A 19371-nucleotide genomic window follows, 5' to 3' on the forward strand; every position below is an offset into this window, starting at 1 on the left:
TGGGAAGCTGTGATTACATGGAAGCTGTGATTACATCAGTAGTTGTGTTTACATGGAAGCTACTGTATGATTACATCGGTCGTTGTGATTACATGGGTAGCTGTTATTACATGGGTTATGGTTTGAAATGTAATGTTGCACTCCCCAAGGGAAAAAAGTATATAAATACCGGTGCTCCTGGTTCAGGAATCTCTGCTAGGTACTCCCAATATCATGTATGAAAGGAAAAAACCTGGGCACTACGGATTTCTGCATCGAAAATTTATTAGCCAATAGTTGACGTTCGGCCTCAAATGGCATAATAATTATGCCATTTGCTTTTGAGAAAGGCCCTTGAGGCCGGAACGTCAACTATTGGCCAATGCATTTTCTATGCAGAAATCCGTAGTGCCCAGGTTTTTTCCTTTCATACATTACATGGGTTATTACATGGGTAGCTGTGATTACATGGAAGCTGTGATTGCACGGGTAGCTGTGATTACATGGAAGCTGTGATTGCACGGGTAGCTGTGATTACATGGAAGCTGTGATTGCACGGGAAGCTGTGATTGCACGGGAAGCTGTGATTGCACGGGAAGCTGTGATTGCACGGGATGCTGTGATTGCACGAGTAGAGTGATTGCATGGGAAGCTGTGATTACACGGGAAGCTGTGATTGCATGAGTAGTGTGATTGCATGGGAAGCTGTGATATGGAAGCTGTGATTGCACGGGTAGCTGTGATTACATGGAAGCTGTGATAACATGGGTAGCTGTGATTGCACCGGAAGCTGTGATTACACGGGAAGCTGTGATTGCACATGTCTCATGATTGCATGGATAGTCGTGATTGCACGGGTAGCCGTGATTGCACGGGTAGTCGTGATTACAGGGGAAGCTTTGATTGCACAGGTAGCTGTGATTACAGGGGAAGCTTTGATTGCACGGGTAGCTGTGATTACAGGGGAAGCTGTGATTGCACGGGTAGCCCTGATTACATGGGAAGCTGTGATTACACAGGTAGCTGTGATTACAGGGGAAGCTGTGATTACACGGGTAGCTGTGATTACAGGGGTAGCTGTGATTACACGGGTTGCCATGATTACAGGGGAAGCTGTATTGCACAGGTAGCTGTGCATGCACGGGTAGGGGTGATTGCACGGGTAGGTGTGATTGCACGGGTAGCTGTGATTGCATGGATAGCCATGCTTAATCAGCGATCACTTGATTGTGACATCAACACAATAATACAAGCAGGAGAGGACTTCCCTAGGAAATGAGCACAAAGCTGGTTACATTTACTTGACCTCATAATTAATGAGAGCTCAATGGGTTTTAACATTTTAAACCCCCTCAATCTTGATAACCATGTGATAGAATTTATCAAAGCTCTAATTTAAATTTTAACAATGAAGGCATCTGAATTTAGTCTCTGGTAAAACTACTTAACTCTTTAATTAAATTGTCAGTTTATATACTCCTGCCAGACTAAGGCGTCGGCCAGGGTGGCGCTGAGCGGGTGGGCGCGCTCACGCTGGCCGTGATGAAACACATTGTGGCAATGTGTGTGGCCAGTGTGAGCAAGCGCCTGCGCCCGCTCGGCACTTAGGGCAAGCACATTTGATTTTGCTGCTCGCAAGCGCGTCACGTGGCTGCGCCTCCAGGCGAGCATGCGCCTAGCCGGCCACGAATCACCCAGCCGTTCCCTGCCTGGCCGCAGCCTAAGAGTAACTGATGAACCAGCAAACACGCCTGATTGCACATAGTCTACTGTACATACAAGATAAGTGGAAATGGTGTGGGCGGCCTATTACTTAACTATAACGATGTAACTCAGGATGGAAATGGACATTTGGCCTTGGTGAGCCTACTGCTTAGGCCTGATAAGAGAGCCTAGGCTCCTATGTGAGATAATTGAAATGGAGGAAGTGAAGGAGGAGCAGGAAGCAGGAGCAAGGGAGTAGTTGAGCTGCAGGCTCATTTAAGGCGATTGAGGGAGGGGCCTATGGCACAATCCACAATTGCAGACTTTCAGAACAACTGTATAATTATTATGTAGGCTTCCAGAGTAAAAAAAAAATACTTATTTAGAGTTGCAAGTGGCATCCTAGCTCCTTTTCTTGTTTGCAAAATATATTTTAATAAATGTTTCTTCATGTACTATTTGTATGGAAGGATGTATGTACTGTACTCTATACATTTCACAATGTAAGCACTAGAGATGAAAATTGCTCAGTAATTCTTTCCTTTGTGAAATGAATTAATTTTGTTAAATTATCATGCTTTTAAAAGTACAGTAGTATTAACAACTACAAGTCCATTTTGAACATCTTTTGGAAAGTAATGACACGATAATCACACACCACAAATACACAGGAACAGTACTTAAAGATGAAACATACTGTAAAAGAAAAATAGTTGAAGCATATTTATACATCATTATAATTGGAAAACAAATATTGTATTTACATTTAGAAAAATGTACATGTTTGTACACCTACAATACTCTGTAAAAGCTGTTACTTATAGGTCATAGCCGGCCTGTAATCAGTTGTATAAAATTATTAAGTAATACTTATCACGAATTCTGTATACTTTGCACAGAATTATGCAATATTGTAATTGTACTGTATACTGTATATATACAGTATATATAAAAAATGTTTATAATTTATACAACAGTTACATGGAATTTGTTAAACCTTTTTAAAAGTGGAAATCATACTGTAAATTGTCTAAATTTTTCATATGAATATATGAATGAAAATGAATATATGAATAATGAATTGAATGATGTTTCTTTCAATTTCACAAAATTATTGCATATAAAGTATTTATAGACTAAGCTGTATTTTAACAGCTTTATTAATTCATACCATTTTTAATTTAAAATTAGGTTAAATCTTACATTTTTTGACTGACATATTTTCATCTTCCTTTTGATTATTAGTACAATTTGTTGTTTTGCTTCTCTTGCCATTTTATCTGTACATAATTTTCATAGACGTAAAATCTTGGCAAATGTATTAGTGTACAGTATGTTTTCTGAGATGCCAGTTTGCTGCCATTTGACTGTGCTTGGGATGAGCATCTGTTTTTAATATGTTCAGAAATGTGTTCTGTGTTTCCTCAATGCCTAACAACTTTTGGCAATAATGTTTTAGGATGAATGAGTGATCCATTTCATAGCTTAACATAAGTAAATAAGCACAATTAAAAATATTTATTTAAAAAGGAAACATTCACACGAAGAAGGTCTTAATGAAGTCCAAACTGGATTTCCATACATTTCCATATTGTGGTATTTAGAGGATATAATTAGGTAGCCAGCATTTACACCTTTGACAAATTATGTAGTCAATTAAGCATTGGTTGTAGAGATGGGCAAATCCGGCCAAATTCATTTCCCTGATTTATGCCCCCAAAATCCGTTTCACGGTATAACATCCGCAAACGGATTTAGGCGGTTTCAGTCCATGCGGATTCATCAAAATCCACCATTGGATACAACCCGTGGATGGATTTGTAAAATCCAATCCATGGGTTCAGCAATGTATTAGCGGATTCTTAATTTTTAATCTGCCAACGGATTGCTGAATCAGCGGATTGGATTCTACAAATTCATCCACGGGTTGCGAAATCCGCAGAGTGTATTGGTAATAATAATAAAAAAATCTGAAAAACACGAATCGCCCTTTTTGACATTGATTTTCTGAAATCAGCGGACTAAAGGAACCGACCAATACGTTGCACATCCAAATTCGCCCCAAAAATGTGCCCATTTCTAATTACTTAAACAACAGTTTATAACTATTTTTTAATTGAAATGAAACTCTACAAAATGTAGGTAATATAGATTTAAAATGGTAAAATATTACAATATTATTTGTGTGAAATACTTATGATCACTCTGTACCTGTCAGAGTGTAGTCATACTCATGCTTAGGCCTATTGTATTGTATTGTATGTCTTTATTTATATAGCAAAAAAGGAGAGGATCAGGGCACTGCAGATTTCAAGAAAATTTATTTGATAAGCACTTATCAAATAAATTTTCTTAAATTTTCTTGAAATTCGCAGTACCCTGAACTTCTCCTTTTTTGCTTATTCTGGAGTTTTTTCACTGACAGGGACTCCCCTGGACCAGGAGCACCGGTAACAGCAAGTATCTGCTATGTATTGTATGGTGTGCAGCATTAATATTGTATTTACGATTTATTTATATAGCGCCATTAATGTACATAGTGCTTCACAGTAGTAATACATGTGGTAATCAAATAAATAACAGATAATATAAATAACAGATCATGGGAATAAGTGCTTTTAGACATAAAAGTAACATTAAGGAAGAGGAGTCCCTGCCCCGAGGAGCTTACAGTCTAATTGGTAGGTAGGGAGAACGTACAGAGTCAGTAGGAGGGAGTTCTGGTAAGTGCGTCTGCAGGGGGGCAAGCTTTATGTATCATGTGTTCAGAATATCCACAGTGCTATTCATATGCTTCTTTAAGCAAATGTGTCTTAAGGTGGGTCTTAAAGGTGGATAGAGAGGGTGCTACTCGGGTACTGAGGGGAAGGGCATTCCAGAGGCGTGGGGTAGTCAGTCAAAAAGTTTTAAGGCTGGAAAGGGCTTTAGATACAAAGGGGGTAGAAAGAGGGAGTGGCTCAGTGAGTAAAAGACACTGACTGGCACTGAGAGTTTGAAGCAGAAGAGCCTGGTTCAATTCCCGGTGTCGGCTCAGTTACAGTAATCAAGATGGGACAACAGAGGAAAGGGCATATCTTTGTTATATTGCGGAGGAAAAAGCAACAAGTTTTAGATATGTTTTGAATGTGAGAGAGGAGTCGAGTGAGACCCCTAGGCAGCGTGCTTGGGCTACTGGGTGAATGATCGTCGTTCCAACAGTAATGTGGAAGGAGGTAGTAGGGCCAGGGTTGGGAGGAAGTATGAGGAGCTCTGTTTTAGCCATGTTGAGTTTAAGGTGACAGAGGGCCATCCAGGATGATATAGCAGAGAGACATTCAGAAACTTTGGTTTGTACAGCAGGTGTGAGGTCGGGTGTTGAAAAGTACATTTGTGTGTCGTCAGCATAGAGGTGATATTTAAACTCAAAAGATGTTATTAGGTCACCTAGAGAGAGTGTGTACAGAGAAAAGAGAAGAGGTCCCAGGACAGAGCCCTGGGGTAACCCCACAGAGAGATCAATAGAGGAGGAGGAGGTGTTAGCAGAAGAGACACTGAAAGTACGGTGGGAGGGGTAGGAGGAGATTCAGGACAGAGCTTTGTTCCGATAACCAAGAGTATGGAGAATGTGAAGGAGAACAGGGTGGTCCACGGTGTCAAATGCTGCAGAGAGGTCGAGTAATATGAGCAGAGTGTAATGACCTCTGTCTTTGGAAGCATGGAGGACGTCAGTTATTTTAGTGAGGGCTGTTTCCGTGGAGTGAGCAGTGCGGAAGCCAGATTGTAGAGGGTCTAGGAGAGAATAGGTGTTGAGAAAATGGAGCAAGCGAGAGAATACAAGACATTCAAGGAGTTTAGAGGCAAAAGGCAGGAGGGAGACAGGTCGATAGTTAGAAAGACAGGTAGGGTCAAGCTTGCTGTTTTTGAGTAATGGTATAAGTGTTGCATGTTTGAAGGAGGATAGAAAGGTTCCAGAGCAGTGTGAGCGTAGGGATTATAGTAGGAGCAAGAGGTTTAAGGAGATGGGAGGGAATGGGGTCAAGAGAGCAAGTGGTAGGGGGAGAAGAGGCAATCAACAGCGACACATCTTCCTCTGATACAGTGGAAAAAGAGTCAAGGAAGGCAGGAGGAGAGGTAGGAAGAGGTGTAGGATGGGAGGAAGAAACAGAGGGGGTGTTCTGACGTATGGATTCCACCTTTTCCTTAAAATAGTCAGCAAAGTCCTGAGCGGAGATGGAGGAAGGAGAGGCAGCTGAGGGTGGTTTGAGTAGAGTATCAAAGACAGAGAACAGTCGGCGTGGGTTAGACTTGTGCATGTTGATTAGTGAAGAAAAGTAGGCTTGTTTAGCTTGCGAGAGGGCAGAGTTGAAATAGGATAGCATAAATTTGTAGTGAAGGAAGTTTGCGAGAGTATGAGATTTCCTCCAGAGGCGTTCAGAGGAACGAGTGGAGGAACGCAGCATGCGCGTGTGGGAATTTAGCCAGGGTCTAGGGTTAGAAGGGCAAGGGCCGCAGAGAGAAAGCGGGGCATGTAGATCAAGAGAGGAGGACAAGGCAGAGTTGTAGTTCCTGACCAGATTGTCAGGGTCTGTAGCAGAGCTGAGAGAGGAGAGGGAGGAGCGTAAAGTGGACTCAAAGTCAAGTAAGTGAATAGAGGGCAGGTTACTGCAGAACCGGGGGGCAGATGAAGGTGGAGAAGGGGAGTAGCGCGATAGAGAGAATGAGATGAGGTGATGGTCAGAGAGAGGAAAATGGGAAATGGAGAAATCGGAGAGAGAGAAATTTTTAATGAAAACCAGGTAGTGGCCATCCTTGTGGGTGCTGGCTGCAGTCCACTGTTGAAGGCCAAAAGAAGAGGTTAGAGAGAGAAAGCGGGAAGCCCAAGGGAGAGAGGGGTCATCAATGTGGCAATTGAAGTCCCCAATGAGAAGAACAGGGGAGTCTGAGGAGAGAAAGAAAGAGAGCCAGGATTCAAAGTGAGAGAAAGGCAGAAGGGGGATGAGTAGAGGTAGGTGGGCGATAGATTATCGCCACATGGACAGGGAGAGGAGAGAAGATCTGGACAGTGTGAGCCTCAAAGGAGGGAAAAGCAAGAGAGGGAGGAATAGAAGGGTTCGGTAATGGCAGAGAGGAGAGCAGAAGCCCCACGCCTCCACCCCTGCCATCAGTGCGTGGAGTGTGGGAGAAAGAAAGTCCACCATAAGAGAGGGCAGCTTCCAGAGCAGAGTCAGACTGAGTGAGCCAGGTCTCCGTTATAGCCAATAGGAGCAGAGAGTGAGAGAGAAAAAAGTAATGTACAGAGAGGAACTTGTTAGAAAGTGAGCGAGCATTCCAAAGGGCACAGGAGAAAGGGAGAGAGGAGGGAGGGTGGCAGGGGATGGGTATGAGGTTGGAGGGATTGGCACCAGAAGTAGAAGTTGCATTTGGCAGGCGAGGACGAGAGCATGTAGGAATAAGGCAGGGACCAGGATTGGGAGAGATATCCCCAGAAGCAAGGAGGAGAAGCATGGATAGAAAGAGGATGTGTGAGGATGATTTGTAGGGGTATTTTTTAGTGCAGGGGATATATCTGTGTGGTGTCAGAGGACACAGGTAAGAAAGGAGTTCATGTGAACAGAGAAGTGGTGAAGGAAGGAGAGATGGAGATATATGAATAGAGTTAGAGACATAAGGAGGCTGGTAAAAAGAAGTGCATAATTTGAGAAAAAGTGAAGTCACAGCAAATATAAATGGTAAAGGCAGCATCAGAGCAGTAATGATGCAGTCTTGTATAGATGATATCCTCCTTCCCAGCGTAGTTCCAATGCAGGAATCAGGGCCAGATGGGGGTGTCCACTTCCTCACTTCTTTTGACCTTCCTTTTAAACTTCAGTTGTTCAGTATTGCTGCCACTTATAATGGGCCACTTGGACATGGGCTGCAGGCAGACTAGCTGTTCTGACTGGGTTTTTATGGGCCTAAAAAGTTACCTGACAGTTTGGTTCTGTCTGCTTAATTATCACAGCTGGGGCACATTCAAACAGATGGTTTTATACACAGGGTGTTCCCTGCCTAGGTGTCAAAGCTTAATTCAATTAAGAGTTGAAGCAGACAGGATTCAGATATGGGATATTACCTAAGATTGTTGACTATAAGACTATAAGAACTTTGCTGGTGATGTTTAGTACAGGCATACCCCGCATTAACGTACGCAATGGGACCGGAGCATGTATGTAAAGCGAAAATGTACTTAAAGTGAAGCACTGCCTTTTTCCCACTTATCGATGCATGTACTGTACTGCAATCGTTATATACGTGCATAACTGATGTAAATAACGCATTTGTAACAGGCTCTATAGTCTCCCCGCTTGCGCACAGCTTCGGTACAGGTAGGGAGCCGGTATTGCTGTTCAGGACGTGATGACAGGCGCATGCGTGAGCTGCCGTTTGCCTATTGGGTGATATGTACTTACTCGCGAGTGTACTTAAAGTGAGTGTACTTAAAGCGGGGTATGCCTGTATAAGAACTACAGTATATAAAACTACTGTATCTATCAGAATTCCCCAGCGGTTAATGGGGTCTGGAGCCTCCCCTTGATTGATTTTAATACAAGTCTTCTGAATTTGTTTTCAGGGTTTATTAGCGCATGTACCTCCATCTAGACAACCTATACACTTGGGATATGCAAACTTGCCCAAAATAAATTTGCCAATGTTTCGATTGCAATTTCCAAAAAGTTCAAACATTCTCAATCATTTACCTAGACCTTTTTAGGTCAAAACATTTGGTGAAAATGTGACATTTTCTGAACTTAATTGTTACATTTTGGCAGAGACCGAGAGAGTAACAACTGATTTATATATCTCTTAAAACATTCATATAATCATCTATTCATCATATGGAGAGATACATATGAACACATCTGAGATATGTGGGAAATAAGCTAATTATATATGCAAAGTTTATTCAAATAATTCAAGTTGTCCTATTACTGAGACATCTCAGGTGTGTTGACAAGTATCTGTCCACATGTTGTATGTTAATACATAATTAAAATAATTTAAATCAGCATATATCCCAAGAGTATCAGATGTGTTTACAGGTATCTGTCCACATATTGTATGTTAATAGATAATATTGCAATAACATTTGTAGTGTAACCCCCCCCATCAATAGGCTTAATGATTTGCTGCAAGGAGTTAATAGCAGAATAGTATATGCTGGTCCCCACCCTGTGTTTTTACAGGGATACTGATATCACAGGGGAGTATATAGGATAGGTGGAAGGTTCTAGAAGATAGGTTCATTGAGAAAGGAAGGGAGAAGCTTTGGCGAGTGTAGATAAGGATTATGTTCATGAAGTAATAGAAGATATCAGGCCACCCCTGTTTGTTATGTTATAGAGGGACAGTGCCTTTATAGTAAGGATCCCAATTAGATGGCCCACAGAAACATGCAGGTACCACAGAGGGAGAGAAAGATACCTCACAGTGGACCATATGCAGAGGGCTCCCATGTGTCGGTAGATCAGCTCTGCAGGTGGATCGTCATGCATATTCTCCTCAATCAGTAGGGAAGTGGCAGTTCCAAATCAGAAATAGAGTATACTTGGTACCTACTCAGAACCAGCTGGGATCCCAGTAAGGGCCCAAAGTTGACTGGGTACAAAGGATGTTGCTCTGAAAGGGGGCCTGGTCCAATACAAGTATTGCAACCAAGTAAATACTGTACACCTCGTTTTGAGTGTTAAGAGTGGGAACCTAGGGATGCACTGTCTCAATGAGCAACCACAAATATGTAAACTAACATACAACATTGTTAAGTGTGTGTGAGGTGTCCTCGTGCCTGGGAAACCAAATAAAGATTTAGTTGTACAATAAAAGTTCCTGGCGCCCATCATTTTCAACCTTGCTACCTCATCGCACAGCTGTCTGAATCCAGCACCCTGAATTGAGGTAAACTCTGCTGAGTAGACAAGTACTACACACCGAAGTAAACTACCTAGGAGCCGGGTATGGAGGGTTACATATATACCTGATGGTGCTGGGTAATTATCTGAAAGATGGGACGCAGTTGGTGGAAAGGCCACAATGACTTAGATGGAAAATAAATAGGTCTGCTTGAACAAAAGAAGAAGTTCTTGATTTTGGTCAAGGTTATAGAGTAAGCTTTCATGATGAAACTTGAACTAGAAAAACATCAAGAAAGGAGCGCAATGGGGAATGTCTAAGTATTAAAACAATCTTTATATATAAAGTAGTAATATAAACCTCATATCTAAAATTACATGAGTTGACACAGGTGAACGCATCTTCCTGCACTCAGAGGCAAATCTGATAGTATTCCAGGATCAAATATGGATATTCAGGGGAATATTCCACAGGTATCCCACAACAAAAATCCCACTCCAGAAAAAACACACAAATGTGGATGGTACCAGCAGTCCGAAGTCACAATATGCTTCTACCGCAATGCGGTTCACATAGTTACGTTTCATCAGGAGTTTTGGCTAATATCATTATATAGGTTATATATATATATATACCCAAATATGCCACACCACTCTCAAATGTTAACCCTTTATAAACGTGTAACCCATGTTCCCCCCCAGACGCAGATGTTTATCTGGGGTGTAGTGAGGCTGGCTACGTGTACTTGGGTGGTGCGTACCTGCTTGGAACAGGAGGGTCTGAGTCTCCCGCGTTGGTGTTGGGGACAACAGGACCAGGCTTCTGGGGTAATGGCCTTCATTCTTTAGTGGTGCAGCGCCTAAATTCTCTATAAGCCCCAGGGATGTGGGATAGGACCCTTACAGAGAAAGAACCCTGGTCCCAGGGTGAATGCTCCAGATCACACACACACAGTCTCTTGGTAAAATAGAAGCAGTGTCTCTTTATTATCCTTGTACAGCTTATCCTTGGCAGCACACAGAGCAGCAGCACACAGCAGTTCATAAATACCCCGCACTTTAGATATGTACAGGCCTCTTTCCTCCTCTCCTCTCCTCCAGGCTGTACTCCAGCAGGAAGGCCTGGTGGGGCTGCAATACCCCTGCCTTCACCCCAGGGTAGGCCCTATGGGTGAGGCTAGATCTCTCCCCTCACCCCCTCCGCAGGGTGAGGGGCATTGGTCCACTCTAGCTCTGCTCACACTCCAAATTCTCCACTCTTTTCTGCTCCCAGGACAGCATAGAACTAACTCCTCCAACTCCCAGGACAGACAAGAACTAACTGTCACTGACAGGAACTAGCCACTAAATAGAGTGGTTTTTAACCAGGACAGATTTGTCACAGGGCATATATTTAATCCCCATAGAACAGGGCATTACTTGCCAATAATGCCCTGGCTTGAAGAGTTGAAGGGCCGAGGCAAAACCAATGGACTTTAACCAAGCCAGGGCATTGTTGACCAGCAATGCCTTGTTCCAAGGGGATTATTACTATTATAGGCCACGTGTAGGCTTTTAAAACAAAAAATTATAAAAAAAGATAAACACTTGTGTACAGTCATATTAATTTTAATAAACCCAATATGCAAAATGTTCTTGTGCGTTTATTGTACTTGTTAATTAAAATTAAATTGTAAATACACTAAAGACCCCACTGTATGTATACACACACCACAGCCCCCCTACACATACACACATACTCCACTGCAGCTCTCCATCTACAGACACTCACTGCAGCCCCCTCCCTCTACACATACACACACTCGCTCACTGCAGCTTTCTATCTATACACACACTAACTACTGCTCTCCATCTACTCACAATCACTCTCGTTCTCCATCTACTCACACTCACTGCAGCTCTCCATCTACTCACACTCACTGCAGCTTTCAATCTACTCACACTCACACATACTGTAGCTCTCAATCCACACACACTCTCATACTCACTGTATCTCTCCATTTACTCACACTCACTGCAGCTCTTCATCTACTCACACTCACTTCAGCTCTCCATCTACACATTCCCACACTCTCAAACCCTATACTCACATGGGCACTAACTCTCCTTCCTCTTCAGTGTATCCTGTGCCAAGCTCTCTGCAGGCAGGGAGGGGGAGGAGTCAGTTCCTTGTTGGTGCCTGCTAGCCAATCACCTCGCTTGCTTGAGAGCTTTTTCCCCTTATTCTATGACACATGAAAGCTAATTGGCGGGAAAATAAAACTTGGCAAGGTGACAAAAATTCTGGGCATTACAAATGAATAATACCCAGCATTTTGATCAATTAGAGACCAGGGATTTCAATAATGACTGACATTTGTTGCAGTTTAGCCTATAATAAATACACACTGCCCACTTTTGAAATTGCAAAGAAGCTTCGACAAAAAAGAGGAGGCAAGACTAATATTGGATATGGAATTCCTTAGAGCACTAGGTGCCAAAATATGCTTGACAGTATGAGCCATCACTCTCAGTCGCACAAGTAATTTAGTTTTGAGAAGGGGGTCTCTTGGTTAAAGTCTCCAATACCTATGATTTCTTCTCATTTTGAAATCCTGTTTAGTATTTTCCGTAATAAACAAGGGTGATCGCCTAAATCTAGACAGAACTGTAGAAAGAACTCCTTTGTTTTGGTAGTAAGAGGGTATGACTTGGCACCCCATTACTCCTTTTAATAGATGACTTACCAACTGTAGGGTCATATCCCTTATCTTGAGATCTTTGGGCCACAATTTCAGTACCTCATAATCTTTTGCTCTAGCACCATTTATTTTCATTTTTAAAAACGTGAGGCAGGAACTACATAGTTCTGATGCGATTTACCAAAATTAGTTAGTCCTGTGGCATCTTTCAACACAGGACTTATTGATTTTGGTGATTTGCATCAGAACTACATGGTTCCTGCATCGCATACCATTACCGAGCTCTCAGGCTTCTTTTTGAAAAATCAGCACTTTATTTTATTTCTGAGATCTCAATTTGGAGCTATACCAATTTGACCTTTTGCTCATTGATTTTAAGATAGGTTTATTTGAGGACATCAATGGAAGTACCACGGACCTGTTTGGTCTGTGGGAATAGGCCAGAAAAAGGGTCTCACCCTCAGAAACATTGCCCGTCTTTTATATGCATTTTATACTCTCTCTCTTCCCTTCCCTATTTTCCCTTTTTCCCCCTTTTTTCCCCTTTTTTCCCCTTTACCCACTCCCTCCCTTGTCATTTTCCCATGTTCTCCTGTGTATAGTTCTCATGTTTTTACGTTTTATTTGTTGTCACATTTGAATTGTGTCCTTGATAGGATATGTAACCTCCCTGTTGGGATTACTATTAGGTAGATAAAGGGTTAATTTAGTTGTTTGTGCTGTATGCACATGTGATTTCTTAAATGTTGCTAATTAGCAACCACCATGATAACCCTGCCATTGTTCCAGAAAGAACCCATTATGTCATCCAGAGAGGGGGTATACTAACAGGGTCATTGCAACCTCCGAAGTTGCCATGGTTATCTCTTATGTCACCATGGCCTATAAAGCTAAAGGTATATGGGGTAGGGCCTCAGACCCCAGGAGGATATCTTATACCAATAGGAAGAAAGCAGGTGGGGGTTTCAATGTCTATGTTCTATGTATAATCATTGTGAGTATAATTCATCTTGTAATTTGCTAGATCAGGGAAAGTGCCCCTCTTAGAATAGGGCCACTATCAAGCGAGCATATCTTATCTGTACCAGTAATATTGGGGGCCAGTGTGTTGGCATACCTATAAGCATTTGATTTGTTATTCACACTGGAGTGCAGGGAATCTAGTTGGATTTGTGTAGTCTTTATGATCAGGTTCTAGATGATGATCCTACTATTTTATATTTGTCTCTTCTAAAGATCCTTTAATTAAAGGCTAAGGATGAATGATTCATTTCTATGAATGACTATCATTACCTCCTTGAAGAACACCCCCATGTCCCAATAATGCATCATATCCCAAAAATTCACAAGCGCCTCAACCGTCCCACCGGCCATCCCATAGTGTCTGGTATCAATTCTATCACTTCTAATTTATCAGAGCATGTTAATTTATTTTTGTTTCCAATTGTTTTGGTACTTCACTCATACCTCAGGGATAGTATGGATATTTAAAATTCTAGTCAGAATTTTTAATGGGATTACGATTACAGGTTGGTCACACGTATGTGGCCTCCCTATATATCTGTATTACCTATACACAAGGGGTTAATACAGTTTGGAACTTTATCAAACTTGATGGCACTCAACTATTTACACTGCAAAGATTTATTTTGGACAGTATTATTTTTTAGTCTTAATCACAATTATTTTCCTTTTAATAAGTTGTTTTAAAAAACAGATAAATAGGCCTGCAATGGGGACATGCTTCCTCCCCCTCCCCAATTATGAATGTTTACACATGGGTTATTGGTAGTGTTGCATTATTTGTAACAACAATCCTTATAGTAAATATTTTAAATATTATTAAAGATATATCGATGACATTTTAATTGTATAGTCAGGTACCCATAATGATTTAGATCCCTTTATTGTATATTTAAACTCCAATTCCAAAAATATAATGTTTTCAGGGGAAAATGACACTTGCAAAATACACTTTTTGGATCTTAACCACAGTGTCAAGGATAATCGTGTTGTGTGTAATTTTTTTTTCAAACAAATAGATGTTAATTGATATTTGGATAATAAAAGCAATCTTGAAGAAACAGGCTCAATAATATACTGGTAATATGGGCAAACCAGTTAACAATAGCTAGAGTTGTTTGGTATTGGCCATGTAATGATTAATCCCTGCCTGGAGGAAAGCAGGACAACTAACGAGCCCAGACGAGTTTGGCAAGGCTTTAAAAGGCAGGAAATGAAGCGATATCTATATAGACATCTACAGACATATATGGACTGTCATACGCTGAGAAAGCAGAATTTTGCCTAGGAAAAGCCTTTATTCTATATTGGTGAAACTTTGACATAATAAAAGCGTACATTGTTTTTCCCAAATCAAGTCTCCTGTCTTCACCTCTGCATGCAATACCCGCAGTTTGTGTTATTGTGAGATGCTAGAGGTGGATTTTGCACTTAGATTTTGAAAGTGACCCGAAAGGCTACCAGGGAAACTTTTTATTTTTGCAGCGATTTCTGCAACAGCCTGCACAACATGAGTAAGATGGCTAACAGCGACTAACCTATGAAAGCATATACAAGAAACGTATTGATGGCATAGCACCTCCCGTGGTCAACATGAAGAATACACCAAAATAAACATGGAAAGGGTTTCAACTCATGGTTTGCTGAAGTCCAGGCTCCACAGCGTCAGCAAGACACAATAGCAAAATGTCCATATGTTTGGAATGAAATGCACCTGGTCACCCGGAAGAATCCTGTCCCTACGTCCTTAAATATGAATGATGGCAAATAGAGTAGCACCAGCAGTGTGAGGCATATTATCACCAGCTACTGCAACTGCAAGCAAAGCATGGTGGGTGCAGTGAATGTGAAGACGTTTAAAGCAATGAGGAGTTCAGTACTACTGAAGAATCAAAGTCTGCCATGGAAAGCAGAAGAGAAAGAAATAGAAAAGATGTCCTCAGCTTACCATGGAAGTTGCAGAAATGTTGACAGATGACTCTTCAATGTCAGGAAAACACACATCAGAAGGAAGCTGACATTTTCTGAGCCTAGAAGGACTGGTGGAATCATACTGGAAACAGTAGAGGGTCCAATGCTCAAGTCGTGTACCCAGAAGATGCACTTATCTGGTTCTGCCAGTGAGAATCCCTCAACAAACAGTATCAGGGAACCAGAAAAAATATGAACCATTGACCCGCACTGAAAATACACTGCAACCTAGCAGACTTTGACTCATCTCCTCCGTGAAACATGGGATAAGGTGCCAGAAGCAAAAGAGGTCTCTGTTTGCAGCTTTGCTTGAAACAGCCACTTTGGAGATAATGTCATGGCTGATATAGTGAAGGCAAACACTGCGGTTGCCACCATGGAGGTGTTATTGCTAACCTGAAACAGAAGTATGAGGAGGCACATGCAGAGGCTGGAAACTCTAGAAGAAGGTCCGTAGTCTCACAGCAGAGCTGAGAATCTCTCAGAAGGAGGTCTGCAGTCTCAGTGCAAACCTGGATGTCTCTCAGAAAGAGCATCGCACTCTCAGCACAGAGCTGAGTAAATTGAAGGATGGAAAGGATATAATAACTAAAACATATACTATGCGCTCAACCTATTACATACAAGTGATTAATCTAACAATGAAAATCCAACTGATATGAATATTATCAAAAGGAATAACAACCCTTGTGGTGTAAGGAAATATTAGTAATGAAGTGAATGCGATATCCCACGTGTAAAGTGATACTTGTAAAGGGATGGCTGCCTAGGAACAAACAACAAGCCTATCCATGGAGGCTAGTAATGGAATAATGGAATGTAAGAGAACAGTCCTTGGCGCACTACCAGGTGATGGGACTTGGATAAAATAATAAATTGAGGGATGCTGAAAAAATCCTGAGTACTGTATATAGAGCAAAGTTCCGTAGTTACAGTGCTCAAATGTGTCAGGACACTAGTCACATTAAAGTAGAATAGTCAATGTATAGCTTGATTGAAGAAGGTAAATAAGAAAGGTGACCTAAAGAACAGTGAGTGCTGGAATGTACAGGTATATACTCATGAAATGAGATGCATATAATATAATGTCCTGGTAGGTGATACATGTGAGAGGTAATGAATGTTTCCCACTACAGTACGTCACCTCCTATTAGGACTGCTTCTCCAGAGTGTGTAGAACCATGTATGGTATCCCAGCAAAGACCAAAGTATATCAAAGATGGTTGTTTACTCACATAAGATCATCTGTACTTTCTCCAGTGGCGTGCATCCAAATAGTAGAGGCAGAAGGATCGTCCCAGCAGGTAAAAGATTCCTCTTACGCGTTTCACATATACTCTCTGTGTGAAACACGTAAGAGGAATCTTTTACTTTTCTGTTGTCTTATTAATAAAGAATTTTTCATCGGATCTTCTTGGCCCTGGATTCAGTCCTTGCCTGCATGGCTGTGCTCTATCCCCTTTTCCTGCTGGGACGATCCTTCAAAAATCCTGAGTATTTTAGAGACTGTAAAAAGAAAGAACAGAAGTCTGAAAGAGGAGATTTCCGATTTCAGTGACCAGGTCAGTGAAAGAAATGAGAAGCTTAGTGAAGTAGAAAAAGTGAAGAAGCAAATGGAAAAAGAAAAGTCAGAGCTAATGTTATTACTGGTAAAGTCAGAGGCTGTGTTGAAACATGAAGATAAAAAATCCCTATGTCTTCAATTGGAACTTTGTCAGGTCAGAGCGGACTCCAAGAGAAAGAAGAAAATCGGTCTAATTCTTAAAAAATACTACAGACCTTGTGTACAAAGAAGAAAGGAGTGAGAATGCTATGTGGGTAAATGCTCCACAACTGTTGTCATACAAACTGTCTACAGAGGGATGAAAGCTCATCCGCTTTATCACTGTAGTCAAGCATCTTGCTTTTTTCCATCAGTTTGGAGAATGCAACGATAAAGGAAGAAATATAGACATTTGAAGCCATGTATGATTACACTACAGTCAAATGTTAGAAAGTATCAGCAACAAAGAAACTATGGGATCATGAAGAAAGCTACTGGGGTGATTCAGTACAGATATAGGTGCTATGTCATAATCAAGCAAGCTGTGTGTTCCTATAAGTTCATCCTCAATGCCGTTATACTTCTACAGTCTGCTTTCTACAGAATGCAAAGAAGAAAAATCAAGGTTGACGTGCTGCTGCTCAAGGAGGCTGTGTCAGTCATATATGATCTTGCAAATGACATGGCGAAAGAGACGCATGGCAAAACTGGCCGCCAAGCAAGTAAAAATAGAGTTTAATAAATGGAAAAGATGAAATGTTGTGAGAAGTCCTCCACAGCATTGAGGAAGCTAAGTGCATCATGTAAAGCAGTTGTTCGAATAACTAGAACAGAAACATGCTGGGCTAGAGACACTGTTCAAGTGCACAGATTACAAGGACTTTGTTACCTGTGTTCTCTTAAACCATGAGTACATGCTGTGGACACAAACTGTTTGTGCTTTATGTGCTGAGTACCAGATAATTCTCCCAAAGTGGAAAATCAAAGTCACTGGTAGGAGTTAAGATAGTCTTAGTATACATGAATTCCATTTGAAGTCAGAAAGGCTGGAAGATCCAGAAAATGCTGAATAGAAGTGTGGGGTTTTGATGGACTGGAAGTCAAGAATTTGTATTTTTTTAAAAGTGGTTTAATACCATAGATGACTGCAGCCGTAGGTTAACTAGGTGGTGTCTGTCCCTCCTTCCATTCTCTTTTGAGCTACAGTTATGTCTGGAGATGAAGTGGAGGGATGGGCTTCGGCTGTGAGTAGCTCTAGCTAACCACAAACAGGGGGGAGAGTAATAGAGGCAAGCCTGTTAACAGCTAGAGTTTTTAATGTCACCCAGGTAATTTTTAATCCCTGCCTTGAGGAAGGCAGGTACTAATGAGCCCAGATGAGTTTAGCAAGGGTTTAAAAGGCAGGAAAGGAAAGTGGATGTCTCTCTCTCTGGTCTGTGTACAGACAACGTGTGTATCCTTGTTGCATAGTGTTTCCAGGGCATGTAGGCTATTTGTGTGTTGTTGATATCTAGGGACACCAGATATCTATATAGATGTCTACAGATGTACAGTATACTGATATGGACTTTCATAAAATGGAAAAGCTGAACTTTTCATGGGAAAAGTCTTTTTTTTGTATGTTAGTGAAACTTTGGCTAATTAAAAGAAGATAAAGAAAAAATAAGGTAGCGCTAAAACTAAGAAACAATAATAAATATTAACTAACTTAATGAGTGTAGATGGAATCCCTTACTATTCACAAGTATGTAAAGAGGGCGGCTGCCAAATAAAACACTGACCACCTGGTCAGAGAAATACAATGTAAAACAGATAAATTTGGCACCTATGATGCACTTAGCATAGCAGTAATAATGCCAAATAGATCCAACAAGAAAAATAAATATACAACCTTTAGTTGGTGTGTGAGACAGGGTCCTTGTAGAATCCAGTTGATGGTGGTATTAAATTACCATGTGCATAAAAAAAAACATATACATAGTGTAATACTGTTGACAAATGAACCAAGCTAGAAGGAAACTGATTAGAACACATATACACTGGCGACCAACTTTATTCTCACTTGGCTAGCTCCGCGAATTTTAGAAGATCCCGGCGATGTTCGGTTTTGTGTCGTTTTCTCCCGGGGTATATAGCGTTATATTCGCGGCTGTGATTTAAGAGCATTTTATTCCGGCTGGCTGCAATACTGCAATGCTGTGTAAAAACGCATGGGGGCGTTTGCGAGCTGTTGTCTTTAAAGCCGTCCCCTATAACCCCTAACATACAGTACTGTTCATTTTTATTCATAGTGTACATGTGCAGGGGGTCTCTGGAGCTGAACCGCATTGGTTTCAGGTCGGGGGACCCCCTGCTCCCTGAGATACAGCCCCCTTTATGAGGTGCCGGTATCCCTCTGCGTTTAAAGGTCCCGATCACGTGACCGCGACCTGTAAACCAAGCAGAGGGATACCGGCACCCCCTAAAGGGGCCTGTATCTCGGGGAGCAGGGGGTCCCCAGACCTAAAACCACAGCGGTTCTGCTCCGGAGACCCTCTGCACATCTACAGTATGAATAAAAAACATATCCATCCCTACTCTGATTGGCTCTAGTACCATGTGACAA

At 41.5% G+C, this 19371-nt stretch overlaps 1 protein-coding gene across 1 annotated transcript in view; it reads left to right on the forward strand.

Annotated features, from left to right (window-relative positions):
- Positions 1-19371, forward strand: part of GRM8 (glutamate metabotropic receptor 8) — a 1200287-nt gene that overhangs the window by 1039108 nt on the left and 141808 nt on the right. The window lies entirely within an intron of this gene.

Source organism: Ascaphus truei, chromosome 5 (assembly GCF_040206685.1).
Source record: "Ascaphus truei isolate aAscTru1 chromosome 5, aAscTru1.hap1, whole genome shotgun sequence".
In the NCBI taxonomy this organism is placed as follows: Eukaryota; Metazoa; Chordata; class Amphibia; order Anura; family Ascaphidae; genus Ascaphus; species Ascaphus truei.